The sequence below is a fragment of the Pristiophorus japonicus genome, chromosome 15 (genome assembly GCF_044704955.1).
Source record: "Pristiophorus japonicus isolate sPriJap1 chromosome 15, sPriJap1.hap1, whole genome shotgun sequence".
NCBI lineage: Eukaryota > Metazoa > Chordata > Chondrichthyes > Pristiophoridae > Pristiophorus > Pristiophorus japonicus.
Window position 1 is genome coordinate 10,866,111 of NC_091991.1, and position 15,084 is coordinate 10,881,194.

Below are 15,084 nucleotides of genomic sequence, written 5' to 3' on the forward strand. Positions count from 1 at the left end.
GTATTAAAATAACCACCAAGTTCAAGACCCCATATAACCAGAAAGAACGTGCAGGAAGACATCAATGAACTGGTCAGGTGGGCCAGTGGCAAATGGAATTCAATCCGGAAAAGTGTGAGGCAACGGATTTGGGGAGGGCTAACAAAGTCCCTTTGTTCCTCTACACATTAAATGGGAGGACATCGAGAAGTGTAGAGGAACAAAGGGACCTTAGAGTGCAGGTCCACAGATCCCTGAAGGTAGCCGGCCAGGTAGATAAGGTGATTAAGAAGGTATATGGAATACTTGCCTTTATTAGTCGAGGCACAGAATACAAGAGCAGGACCGTATAAAACACCACAGCTGGAGTACTGTGTGCAGTTCTGGTCACCACATTACAGGAAAGATGTGATTGCACTGGAAAGGGTGCAGAGGAGATTTACGAAGATGTTGTCAGGACTGGAGAATTTTCGCTATGAGAAAAGATTGGATAGGCTGGGGTTGTTTTTTTTGGAACAGAGGAGGCTGAGGGGAGACCTGATTGAGATGTATAAAATTATGAAGGGTCAACAACCAGGGAAGTTAGATTTAAAGTAATTGGTAGAAGGTTTAGAGGGGATTTAAGCAGCAATGTCTTCATTCAGAGGGTGATGATGGTCTGGAACTCACTGCCTGAAAGGGTGGTAGAGGCAGAAACCCTCACCACATTTAAAAAGTACTTGAATGTGCACTTGAATGTGCCGTAACCTACAGGGCTACAGATCGAGAGCGGGATTAGGTTGGATGGCTCTTGGTCGGCCGGTGCGGACCAAGAGCACCTTTCATGGCCTTGGGCCTTCGTAAACACTTCACAGCCAATGAAATACTTTTGGAAGTGTAGTCACTGTTGCAATGCAAGAAACACAACAGCCAATTTGTGCACAGCAAGCTCCCACAACCAATGATCCGCAGCCTATTCCCCAACCCAGGAAAGGTGTGCAAAACGGAGACTGGGAAAATAGTCAGAGAGATAAATACAACAAAGAATGCACATTATTAGCATTCTCGAGGAACTGAACCGTCTTACAATGGCTGATTAAGTCAAATTCTGTTTTCATTACCTGGGAGAGGGTGGGGGGAAAAAGGAAGAAAAAGAAAAAAGAAGAAAAAAAAAAAATCGCAAAGAATGATTACAATCGTGTCCTAACTCGCACCAAGTCCCGCTCACCCATCACCCCTGTGCTCGCTGACCTACATTGGCTCCCGGTATACCAAAGCTTCAATTTATAATTCTCATCTGAGCGTTACCATGGCCTCGCCCCTCCCCATCTCTGTAACCTCCACCAGCCCTACAACCCCCACCCAGAGATCTCTGCACTCCTCCAATTCTGGCCTCTTGCACATCCTAGATCCCCTTCGCTCCACCATTGGCGGCCGTGGGCTGCCTGGGCCCCAAGCTCTGGAATTCCCTCCTCCTTTAAGACGCAGTGTAATACCTACCTCCGATAACGTGCCTTAGAATGCTTTATGCATTAAAAAGGTGCTGTATAAATGCAAGATCCGTTGCATGCACCAAGAAAAGAGAGACTGGACAATAACTGCATCACATATGAGAGCAGTTTGCACAGCTCCAATGTGATTTGTAACGGGCAAAATCTTTTCCAGAAATCTACCCAAACGCAACACTTTTATGAAAAAAAAAGTTTCTCAGACTCCACGTTAGGCACTGCCCAAGTGTCCAGGAATTGCTGGCTTTTAAGGAAGTATTCTCGGGTAGCCTGTTTCACAAGAGAGTCTTTATAACATCCAATGTGCGCAACATCCAGGCATGCAGACACAGACTTACACACGGCCTTGTATGGTATGCAGACCTTGACATCATTTCCAATGAATGCATCGTCTCAAGTCCTTCCGCGTCGTGACTTGCTGAAGCCAACATCAACAAAAATGAGAGGCAATTTATCCCGACAAACCGTGGGTCAACATTAACTTCTTTGGGAAAAATACTAAAGGGAGACCGTTGCAGCTATTTACAACCACAGGAGGTTTACAGCACACTGCAGGCAGCCACACACTACACCGTCTCTGCTCTGGCTCTTTGCTAAACCGATCCAAAACTAATCCCATCGCCCTGCCCTGCCTTGCAACTTTCTCTGCTTCAAATATTTATCTACTCTCCCGTTAAACGATGCGATGGTCTCCGTCACAAGCCCTCCCTGTGGCAAAACATTCCATGTCCAACAATTCACTGTGTAAAATATCCTCAAGTTCTCCTCTCGCTCGGTTACAATTTTGGATTGATCGAGCCACCGATTCCATTCCCAGTCCTCGCAACCGCCACATCCCATTCGACCAAGGGCTGAGCTTCCGACCCCGTTTCATTTCCATCACCAAGAACGCCTACTTTCACTTCCCGAATATCACCCGTCTCTGCTCCTCGGCTGCTGAAACCCCTCACCTGGCCAGCCGCCCATCTTCCATAAACTAAAAGTTCATTCAAAGCTCTTCTGCCCGTGTCCTAACTCACACCGAGTCCCATTCACCCATCACCCCCTGCGCTCACTGACCTACATTGGCTCCCAGTCCGGCAACGCCTCGATTTTAAAAATTCTTCTCCTGCTGTTTAAAACCCCTCCGTGGCCTCACCCCTCCCCATCTCTAATCTCCTCCAGCCCCATAACCCTCCGAAATCTCTGCGCTCCTCCAATTCTGGTCTCTTCCATAAGAACATAAGAACATAAGAATTAGGAACAGGAGTAGGCCATCTAGCCCCTCGAGCCTGCTCCGCCATTCAAAAAGATCATGGCTGATCTGGCCGTGGACTCAGCTCCACTTACCCGCCCGCTCCCCATAACCCTTAATTCCCTTATTGGTTAAAAATCTATCTATCTGTGATTGGAATACATTCAATGAGCTAGCCTCAACTGCTTCCCTGGGCAGAGAATTCCACAGATTCACAACCCTCTGGGAGAAGAAATTCCTTCTCAACTCGGTTTTAAATTGGCTCCCCCGTATTTTGAGGCTGTGCCCCCTAGTTCTAGTCTCCCCGACTAGTGGAAACAACCTCTCTGCCTCTATCTTGTCTATCCCCTTCATTATTTTAAGTGTTTCTATAAGATCACCCCTCATCCTTCTGAACTCCAACGAGTAAAGACCCAGTCTACTCAATCTACCATCATAAGGTAACCCCCTCTTCTCCGGAATCAGCCTAGTGAATCGTCTCTGTACCCCCTCCAAAGCTAGTACATCTATCCTTAAGTAAGGTGACCAAAACTGCACGCAGTACTCCAGGTGCGGCCTCATCACTACCCTGTACAGTTGCAGCAGGACCTCCTTGCTTTTGTACTCCATCCCTCTCACAATGAAGGCCAACATTCCATTCGCCTTCCTGATTACCTGCTGCACTTGCAAACTAACTTGTTGGGATTCATGCACAAGGACCCCCAGGTCCCTCTGCACCGCAGCATGTTGTAATTTCTCCCCATTCAAATAATATTCCCTTTTACTGTTTCCCCCCCCCCCCAAGGTGGATGACCTCACATTTTCCAACATTGTATTCCATCTGCCAAACCTTAGCCCATTCGCTTAACCTATCTAAATCTCTTTGCAGCCTCTCGGTGTCCTCTACACAACCCACTTCCCCACTAATCTTTGTGTCATCTGCAAATTTTGTTACACTACACTCTGTCCCCTCCTCCAAGTCATTTATGTATATTGTAAACAGTTGTGGTCCCAGCACCGATCCCTGTGGCACACCACTAACCACCGATTTCCAACCTGAAAAGGACCCATTTATCCCAACTCTCTGCTTTCTGTTAGCCAGCCAATTCTCGATCCATGCCAATACATTTCTGCTGACCCCGCGTACCTTTATCTTCTGCAGTAACCTTTTGTGTGGCACCTTATCGAATGCCTTTTGGAAATCTAAATACACCACATCCATTGGTACACCTCTATCCATCATGCTCGTTATATCTTCAAAGAATTCCAGTAAATTAGTTAAACATGATTTCCCCTTCATGAATCCATGTTGCGTCTGCTTGATTGCACTATTCCTATCTAGATGTCCCGCTATTTCTTCCTTAATGATAGCTTCAAGCATTTTCCCCACGACAGATGTTAAACTAACCGGCCTATAGTTACCTGCCTTTTGTCTGCCCCCTTTTTTTTTAAAAAAGAGGCGTTACATTAGCTGCTTTCCAATCCACTGGTACCTCCCCAGAGTCCAGAGAATTTTGGTAGATTATAACCAATGCATCTGCTATAACTTCTGCCATCTCTTTTAATACCCTGGGATGCATTTCATCAGGACCAGGAGACTTGTCTACCTTGAGTCCCATTAGCCTGTCCAGCACTACCTCCCTAGTGATAGTGATTGTCTCAAGGTTCTCCCTTCCCACAACCAGCAATTTTTGGCATGGTTTTTGTGTCTTCCACTGTGAAGACCGAAGCAAAATAATTGTTTAAGGTCTCAGCCATTTCCACATTTCCCATTACTAAATCCCCCTTCTCATCTTCTAAAAGGACCAACATTTACTTTAGTTCCACTTCCCCAACTTCCTTTGGCCTACCATTGGTGGCAGTGCCTTCAGCTGCCTGGGCCCCAAGCTCTGGAATTCCCTCCCTAAACCTCTCCGCTTCTCTCTCCTCCTTTAAAGATGCTCCTTAAAACCTGCCTCTTTTGTCCTGATATCTACTTATATGGCTCATTATCAAATTTTGTTTGATAGTTGTTCCTGTGAAGCACCTTGGGACATTTTTCTACGTTAAATAGGCGCAATATAAACACAAGTTGATGGGGATGACGACTCTGGATTTGACTCCACAACCGGCAGAAACAGTCTTTCTCTATTCACCCCATCAAAGCCCTTCATCATGTAAAAGAAGAATCTATCAAGCCTCCTCTCGGTCATCTCTGCTCCAACAGAAATAGTCCAACTATCTCATGCCTCTCTTCACCAATACAATTTCTCTCAATGTTTCATTCGACAAACAACTTTGGGACAAATATTGAATCCCAGTAACCTATTGGGACTTCACATCCAGTTTACAGAAAAGCTCTTTACACACAAAGCAGACTCTATTTTATCACTAGGCTTTCATACAAAGAACACAAATCTCGGGTAAATTTTCTGAAACCTGCTGCACTCACACTACAATTATATATAGAGAGTCACTGTGAAATGGTTTCCCTTCACATCAACACAAGAAAAGAATTAGGAGCAGGCCATCCAGCCTCTCGAGCCTGCTCCGCCATTCAATGAGATCATGGCTGATTTACCTCAACTCCACTTTCCTGCACTGTCCCTATATCCCTTGATTCCCTTAGAGTACAAAAATCTATCGATCTCAGTCTTGAATATACTCAACAACTGAGCCTCCACAGCTCTATCCAGACCACTCCTGATTTTGAACATTTTGCCATGTTGAAGGTGCTATATAAATGCAAGTTACTGTTGTTATTAATGTCTGAACTGGCTCTGAAACAAAACAAGACGATCTATTCTCCAGGGAGTCGAGCTCCCACACAGGATTCGAGCTTCCTTTACAGTGTAACTGCAGCGTCTGCACCAAGTATACACTGATGTTATAGTCGGAGTGTAACCACAGCTTTATATCGCAACAGCGACCGCATTCAAAAAGTACTTCATTGGCTGTGAAGCACTTTGGGATGTCTGACATGACACAAGAATTAGGAGCAGGAGTCGGCCATTCGGCCCCTCGATCCTGCTCTGCCATTCAAGGAGATAGTGGCTGATCTTTGACCTCAATTTCACTGTCCCCAAATCCCTTAATATCCAAAAATCTATCGTTCTCCGTCTTGAATATACTCAAAGTCTGAGCCTCCTCAGCCCTCTGGGGCAGAGAATTCCAAAGATTCACCACCCTCTGAGTGAAGAAATTTCTCCTCATCTCAGTCCTAAATGGCCAGCTCCTTATTCTGAGACTGTGACCCCTGGTTCTAGACTTCCCAGCCCAGGGGGAAACACCTTCCCTGCATCTATTCTAAGAATTTTGTATGTTTTGATGGGATCACCCCTCATTCTTCTAAACTCTAGAGAATATAGGCCTAGTCTGCTCAACTTCTCCTTATTAGGACAATCCCCCCCATCCCAGGAATCAGTCTGGTGAACCTTCGTTGTACTAGTTATAGCCTGAACCTGGAGTGAAGACCCGCCTCAACACAGGGAGCGAAACACGAGCTGGAGTCACCTTGGGCCTCAACTCCAGATTTACACCACACAAGTGTAGCATAAACAGCTTTTACACTGATGCTAAAATGGAGCTGTTCATTTGACCTCTGAACTTCAATTGCCCATAGAAACAAATAAAATATTGAATCTGCTCCCACCGCCCTTTCTGGCAGCATGTTCCAGATCACAACTCGCTGTGTAAAAAAAAAAAACAATATCTCCCCCTGTGGTTCTTTTGCCAAATCACCTTAAATCTCCCACCACTAGAAACAGTTTCTGCTTATTTACTCATCCAAAACCCTTCATGGTTTTGAACACCTATTAAATCTCATCTTAACCTTCGCTGCTCCAAGGAGAACAACCCCAGCTTCACCACATACCTGAAGTCACTCATCCCTGGTCAGAAACATACAAATATCCCCAACGCTAGCAGCTCAGAATGACTCCGATTTAAGCGCCACGCTACATCCATCTCCCCAAAATAATTCCCTGGATTAAATACACTTGGGCACAATACCAGACTGCACAGAGCACAGATCCTGTCCTTTACTTTTATTTGTTGCGGGATGTGGGCATCGCTGGCAAGGCCGGCATTTATTGCCCATCCCTAATTGCCCCTTGAGAAGGTGGTGGTGAGCCGCCTTGAATCGCTGCAGTCCGTGCGGTGAAGGTGCTCCCACAGTGCTGTTAGGGAGGGAGTTCCAGGATTGTGACCCAGCGACGATGAAGGAACGGCCGATATATTTCCAAGTCGGGATGGTGTGCGTGATTTATCCGTGATGCCTGAGCTGGTGTGGCACTGAGACCAGGCTGGGGATTCACGTCCACGATCACCGCTCAGCAAATCCTGCGGGACTGGCCCGCACGGAGGCCAAGCAAGGGCAGGACTTGGCTCGGCAGTGAGCCGATAATCACTGTTCATGCGGGTGATCAAGGAGCTGGATCGGAGCAGCTTTGGGAATGGGGAGCACGCGGAGGTGATCCAACACTCGGCTGCCCAGTGTCCTAACTCGCACCAAGTCCCGCTCACCCATCAACCCCTGTGCTCGCTGACCTACATTGGCTTCTGAGGTTAAGCAACACTCGCTTTCAAAATTCTCATTCTTGTCTTCAAATCCCTCCATGGCCTCACCCCTCCCTACCTCTAATCTCCTCCAGCCCCACAACCCAGAGATGTCTGCGCTCCTCAAATCCTGCCCTCGAGCATCCCGGGTTATAAATCGCTCGACCATCGGTGGCCGTGCCTTCAGCTGCCTGGGCCCCAAGCTCTGGAACTCCCTCCCTAAACCTATCTGCCTCCCTTTCCTCCTTTAAGACGCTCCTAAAAAACTACCTCTTTGACCAAGCTTCGGTATTAATTTCGACTTACACGGCTTGGTGTCAAGTTTTTATCTCAAAGCACTCCTGTGAAGCTCCTTGGGATGTTTCACCACGTTAAAGGCACTATATAAATACATGTTGTCATGTTTCAAATTATGAGCTGGATAATAAGACGCAATTTTCTATGCAAAATGGTCTCCAATGTATCACTATATTGTTTTCTGTTACCTTTCTGCAAAAAAAAAAATGCTGCTCTTACTACACTAAGAAAGGAAAGAAAGAACTTGCATTTATATAGCACCTTTCACAACCTCAGGACCTCAGGACCTCCAAAAAGGACAGCCAAAAAAGTACTTTTGAAGTTCAGTCACTGTTGTAATGTAGGAAACCTGGGAACACCACCACCTCCACGTTCCCCTCCAAATCACACACCATCCTGACTTGGAAATATATCGGCCGTTCCTTCATCGTCGCTGGGTCACGATCCTGGAACTCCCTCCCCAACAGCACTGTGGGAGCACCTTCACCCACACGGACTGCAGCAGTTCAAGGAGGCAGCTCACCACCACCTTCTCAAGGGGCAATTAGGGATGGACAATAAATGCCGGCCTTGTCAGCGACGCCCACATCCCGTCAACAAATAATTAAGTGCAGTGATCAAACTGGGGGAATTGAGAAGTTTGAGATTTATAATCTCGCCTGGAAAAACACAGGTTAGTCCAATTTGGTAGAAAGAATAGGGAGGTCGTTACTTGGAGGGTGCAAGTCTGGGTGAGGTCGTGGAACAAAGGGATCGCGGAGTACAGATACACCAATCACTAAAACTTGCGACACAGGTTAGCAAGGCCATAAAAAAGCAAACCAAGCACTAGGGTTTATTTCTAGGAGGTATAAAATTGAAAAGTAGTGAAGTTATGCAATTAGGGATGGGCAATAAATGCCGGCCTTGCCAGCGATGCCCACATGCCATGAATGAATAAAACAAAATTCACACAGCAACCTCCCACAAACAGCAACGTGATAATGACCAGATAATCTGTTTTAATGATGTTGGTTGATGGATGAATATTGGCCAGGACACTGGCGATAACTCTTGTACTTCAAAATAGTGCCTTTATGTCCACCCGAGAGAGCAGACAGGGCCTCGGTTTAACGTCTCATCTGAAAGACGGTACCTCCGATAGTGCAGCGCTCCCTCAGTACTACACTGGAGTGTTAACCTGGATTTTTTGCTCGAGTCTCTGGAGGGGGACTTGAACCCACAACCTGCTGACTCAGGGACCAGAATGTTACCCACTGAATCACGGCAGACACCAACCTTATTAACTGGTCTGCCAGCTGTGGCTCAGTGATTGGCATTCTCGCCTCCGAGTCAGAAGGCATGGGTTTAAGTCCCACTCCAGGCCTATACTCCCACTGCACTACTGAGGGAGTGTTGCACTGTCGGAGGTACCATCTTTTGGATGAGGTGTTAAACCAAGGCCCCGTCTGCCCTCTCAGATGGGCAGAAAGATCCCATGGCACTATTTCAAAAGAGAGCAGGGGAGTTCTCCCCAGTGTCCTGGCCAATATTTATCCCTCAACCAATATCACTAAAAACAGATTATCTGGTCTTGATCACATTGCTGTTTGTGGGAGCTTGCTGTGCGCAAGTTGGCTGCCGTGTTTCCCACATTACAACAGCAACTACACTTCAAAAAGTACTTCATTGACTGTAAAGCGCTTTGGGACATCCTGAGGTGGTGAAAGGCGCCACAGAAATGCAAATTCTCTCTGCGCTAGTACTGCTGCCTTAGTCACAAGGTGCACTGTCGGAGGTGCCGTCTTTTGGATGAGATGTTGAACCAAGGCCCCCATCTGCTCTCTCAGGTGGGCATAAAGTTACCGAGGTACAAGGGAATGATTTGAGATGTGAAGGAGGTACGGAGGAGGGAGCCGTGAGGCCGATCCCCTCAGGCACAGGTCTGGGCTACGAGGGGAGACCTTCGACCTCAGTACAAAGCTGTGGAGTTAGCACAAACCTGGGACGTCAGGAAATACTTGGGGTTTAGACCCTTGAGCAAGAATCTAAATCGAGGTATTTAAAATGATTTAATATTTTATATTTCTTCCCTCCCCCCTGCCGCCAAACACAATGTTATGGCCCCTTTACCACCATCTAACTCAGCACAGATCGGTGGGGAGTTAACCTACACAACAACTTGTATTTATATAGCGCCTTTAATGTATTAAGATGTCCCAAGGTGCTTCACAGGAGCACTAATCAAATATGACAGAGCCACATAAGGAGATGTTAGGGCTTGGTCAAGAGGTAGGTTTTAAGGGTTTAAAAGGGAATTGGATAAGTACCTGAAAGAAAATAATTCACAGGGCTACGGGGAAGGTGTAGGGTGGGGGGAGTGGGACTAGCCGAGAGCTAGCATGGGCTCGACGGGCTGAATGGCCTCCTTCCGTGCTGCAACCATTCTATGATTCAACTGTTAAATAGGGTAGATTCAGGAAAACTATTGCCTCTGATGGGGGGGGGGAAATCCAGAACAATAAAATTAGAGCGATACCATTCAGGGGTGAAATTAGGAAGCCCTTTTTCAAACAAATCTGGAACTCTCCTCAAAAAGGCTGTGCAACTGACATTTTCAAAACAGAGATTGATAAGATTTTTGTTGGCTAAGGGTATCAAGGGATTATGGAGCAAAGACAGGTAAATGGGGTCGAGGTACAGATCAGCCACGATCTAGTGGAATGCAGAACAGGCTCGAGGGGCTGAATGGATAAAAGGAAAGTGAAACAGACGGCAGAAATTTGAATATAAGAGAAAGATGCTGAAATCACACAGGTCAGTTAGTAAAGGGGCAAAATAAGCTCATGTGTCTCCGTTCTGCAACCACAACACTGACCTATTTTTTCCCTTGCCAGTTATTATTGTACAACAACCACTTGCATAGGAAACCATCCCAAGGCGCTGCACAGGAGCGCAAGTAAAATCAGACAAAAAGTCACACCGAGCCAAAGGACAAGAAATTAGGACAGGTGACCAAAAGCCTTTTTGACCAAAGAGGTAGATTTTAAACTTAGTCCCAAACTGTTGTCGAGCTGGATTGTATTTGGACTACATCCAGCCCAGTACTTCTGGTCACTACATCACAGGAAAGATGTGACTGCACGAGAGAGGGGGTACAGAGGAGATTTACGGGGATGATAAAAACATAAACTTACAGCGCAGAAGGAGGCCATTCCGGGCCATCGTGTCCGCGCCAGCCGACAAAGATTACATATAAACCTATGAACAATGACGGAAAGGCAAAGAGCACCCAGCCCAACTCACACAAGTGAGACACCCCTTATACTGAAACATTCTACACTCCACCCCAACCGGAGCCATGTGATCTCCTGGGAGAGGCAAAAACCAGATTAAAAACCCAGGCCAATTTAGGAAGAAAAAAATCTGGGAAAATTCCTCTCCGACCCATCCAAGCGATCGAAACTAGTCCAGGAGATCACCCTGGCTGTATTCGATTCCCTGCAGTACTTACCATGTTGCCAGGAACAGAGAATTTTAGGAGGTAAGATTGAACACGCTGAGATTGTTTTCTTTGAAACACAGGGAGGCCGAGGGGAGACCTGATTGGAGGTGTATAAAATTATGAGGGGCCTAGAGTGGATAGGAAGGTCCTATTTCAGTGAGCAGAGAGGTCAATAACCAGGGGGCATAGATTTAAAATAATTGGTAGATGGATTAGAGGGGATTTGAGGAGAACTTTTTTTCATCCAGAGGGTGGTGGGGGTCTGGAACTCACTGCCTGAAAGGGTGGTAGAGGCAGAAACACTCACTGGGATATTGAGGTGAATGATCTTATTGAATGGTGATGCAGGCTCAAAGGGCCAAATGGCCTACTCCTGCACCTATTTTCTATCGCATTTAAAAAAGTACTTGGATGTGCACTTGAAGTACCGTAACCTCCAGGGCTACGGACCGAGAGCTGGAAAGTGAGATTAGGTTGGGTAGCTCTTTGTCGGCCGGTGCAGACACTATGGGCCAAATGGCCTCCTTCTGTACTGTAATTTTCTATGCTATGAAAACATAAGTGTACACTTCAAACTTTTGATAAAAACTGTGACTTTGAGGTGTGTGGGGGAGGAGGGAGACGACATAAATCTGCCATGGTGTCAGTTCCAGTCTGCTGCTGTATTTTGTGAATTGTACTGGATTAATAAACTCAGTCACACAGCTAACTTTTAGTTTAACCCATGAAAAATATAGCTTAATGATAACATCTCACCTCCAATGGTTACAGTTCTTATCCTAATTAGATTAAATGCAAACATTTCGCTTCCTGTACTTCAGTCTTAGCAAGTTTAAAGATTAGGTGAACACAAAATAAAAGATTCGAGCAAGGAGGCAGACGCGAGATGTTTATCGGCACGGAGATAAGCAACTGCTTTGCATGAATACTTTAACCAAAAAAAAGAGGTGGGTGGTCACGTCAGAGGTGGCACACGTTGAGAGAGATCGCGGTGAAAGGGTTTTAAATTACAGGGCAGTCTGCACATGTTACGTTCTGCCGAGACACGAAAAAAGTGGATAAGAAGCACAACTACTACACATACTGGGAACAAACACAGACAGTGCTGGTTAACTCAACATCTGCAAGAGAAAGAGAGAGAGATAGAGAGAGAGGGCGCCAGACCACAAGGTTGGGGCTGTGCACCCTCCCACAGGTGCATGTTTTCTGTCTCAGAGCCAAGCAGTGAGCTTGTCCAGGTGTGCGATCTACCTTGCAATAAGACAGCTGCAAAAACGGTCTACATCTGGGAAACAAGCACAGCCCGCATTTACCTGCAGTGCACTCAACTATTGGGATGTCCGGGTCAATGGTGAGGATAGAGAGGTCCCAGAGCCAGGGGGAGAGGGAAGAGGTCCCAGAGCCGGGGGGTGCAATAGATCCCAGCGGCGGGGGGGAGGGAGAGGTCCCAGAGCCAGGGGGAGGGGGAAGAGGTCCCAGAGCCGGGGGGTGCAATAGATCCCAGCGGCGGGGGGGGGGGAGGGAGAGGTCCCAGAGCCAGGGGGAGGGGGAAGAGGTCCCAGAGCCGGGGGGTGCAATAGATCCCAGCGACGGGGGGGGAGGGAGAGGTCCCAGAGCCAGGGGGAGGGGGGGGGGGGAGAAAGAGGTCGACCTCCCAGTTGACCACAGGGTTGACACACACACACACTCACCTGCTTTGCTCTTTGGGTGCTTGCTGCTTCTTGGCTTCTTTGTCGCTTGGAAGATCCTCCTTGCTGCAAAGCTCAGACCCAGAAGATGCCCATTCGATACCTTCAGTGACTGGCACCCAAGCCCCCAAGCCCAAGTGGACCTGGAAGTTGCTGTTGCTCTCTCTCTCTCTCTCTCTCTGCAAAGGCAGCACTTGAGAGTCTGGTCTCCTGCACCAAGCCTCTCGCCCTTTGCCAGTTCACATCAAGACAAACTTTGACTCAATTCTTCTTCCGGGCCCAACCTTAAAAAGCCCCAACTCCCGACAACAAAAGAAGCAGCCAAACCAGGGAGTTGGCCAATCAGCGCCCGGCCCTGCCCACTTGGCAACAGCTCAGCCAATTGGAAGAAAGGCAACCAAGAAACAAAAAAAAGGGGTGGTGCTTCCTCTCATTGGCTAACGTAGCCTGAACGCTGAGTCACCCTGGCCAATGAGATGCCTTGGATGGACAGGGGGGGCAGGACCTTGGCTTTCACCTTTTCAGTCCTGATTTGAGTTTTTCCAAGAAGCAAAGTTAGAAAGAGTTAGGATTTATGGTGCACTTGCAGCAACACTGATATCAACAGAAGTTGTCACTTTTATTTAACCACTGGATCTGAAATAGTTTGCATTTGTTTGACAAATAAAACACACACATTGATTTTGCAAGAGTTACACCATTTTTCTCTCCAGTAAATTTTAGTTTCCCTTTCATGTGCTTTACTCACACACAATGTAAAGCCACAATTCAGTGTTTCAAGCACTTTTTATTAACCCTTTAAACAAAAAAAGACTTGCATTTATAAAGCAACCTATATTCACAACCTCAAGACGTTCTAAAGCACTTTACAGCCAATGAAGTACTATTGAAGTGTGGTCACAGTTGTAATATAGGAAACGCGGCAGCCAATTAGCACACAGCAAGCTCCCACACACATCACTGTGATGATGACCAGTTCATCTGTTTTTTTTTTAGTGATGCTGATTGATGGATAAATATTGGCCCCAGGACACCGGGAAGAACTCCACTGCTCTTCTTCGAAATAGTGCCATGGGATCTTTTATATCTACCTGAGAACAGATGGGGCCTCGGTTTATCGTCTCATCCAAAAGATAGTGAATCTCAAGTCACACCCTTGGCACATCGGCAGCACAAGGATTGGAGGTATACCTGGAGGCAACACCATGTGACATTCTGACTTCATGGTGTGGTGACCATATCACGTCTCATCACATGATGGCAGCGCAGTTATCGTCGGGTCCCTGTAGCTGGGTATTTTTGCTCGTGGCTTTGCATCAGCGACTGTTGTGCGAGAAGTTGCGAAAATCAGGAGGCCACCGAGGGTGGGGGGAGAGGGGAAACTGAGGGAGAGGGGGGAGAGCAAGAGTGGGGGAGAGCAAGGGCGGAGAGAGGGGAGAGCGAGGGCGGGGAAGAGAGGATGGCAGGGGAGAGGGAAGAGCGAGGGTGGGGAGAGGGAGAGCGAGGGCGAGGAGAGGGGAGAGCGGGGGGAGAGCGAGGGCGGGAAAGAGAGGATGGCAGGGGAGAGGGAAGAGCAAGGGTGGGGAGAGGGAAGAGCGAGGGTGGGGAGAGGGAGGGAGGGGAGAGCGGGGGAGAGCGAGGGCGGGGGAGAGGAGAGGATAGGAGAGAGGGAAGAGAGAGGGTGGGGGAGAGCGAGGACGGGGGAGAGGGGGAGAGGGGAGGATAGGAGAGAGGGAAGAGCGAGGGTGGGGAAGAGCGAGGACGGGGGAGAGGGGAGAGCGAGAGAGGGGAGAGGGAGAGTGCGAGGGCGGGGGAGAGGGGAGAGCGAGGGCGGGGGAGAGCAAAGGGACGGGGGAGGGGGGAGAGGGGAGAGTGAGGGCGGGGGAGAGTGAGGGCGGGGGAGAGGGGAGAGCGAGGGTGGGGGAGAGCAAGGGGGAGAGGGGAGAGTGAGGGCGGGAGAGAGCGAGGGTGGGGGAGAGCGAGGGCGGGGGAGAGCGAGGGCGGGGGAGAGCAAGGGTGGGGGAGAGCGGGGGAGAGTGAGGGCGGGGGAGAGGGGAGAGCGAGGGTGGAGGGAGGGGAGAATGAGGAAACAAAGGGAGAGGGAAAACTGAGGGAGGGGAGGAGCGAGGGTGGTGAAACTGAGGGCGGGGTAATCTTTTATGTTCACCTGAGGGAGCAGACGGGTCCTTAGTTTAACATCACATCCTAAAGATGGCCCCTCCGACAGTGCAGTGCTCCCTCAGTACTGCCCCTCCGACAGTGCAGCGCTCCCTCAGTACTGCCCCTCCGACAGTGCAGCGCTCCCTCAGTACTGCCCCTCCGACAGTGCAGCACTCCCTCAGTACTGCCCCTCCGACAGTGCAGCACTGCCTCAGTACTGCCCCTCCGACAGTGCAGCAC

General features: G+C 48.3%; 1 protein-coding gene across 1 annotated transcript in view; it reads right to left on the bottom strand.

The window, feature by feature from the left end:
• The window catches only part of LOC139280600 (serine/threonine-protein kinase 38-like), a 66,042-nt gene extending 53,044 nt beyond the window's left edge, over nt 1–12,998 (bottom strand). The window contains exon 1 of the mRNA XM_070900143.1: nt 12,688–12,998. The gene's annotated coding sequence lies outside the window, so the exon portion shown is untranslated. The remainder of the gene's footprint in view (nt 1–12,687) is intronic.
• Nucleotides 12,999–15,084: the final 2,086 nt, after the last annotated feature.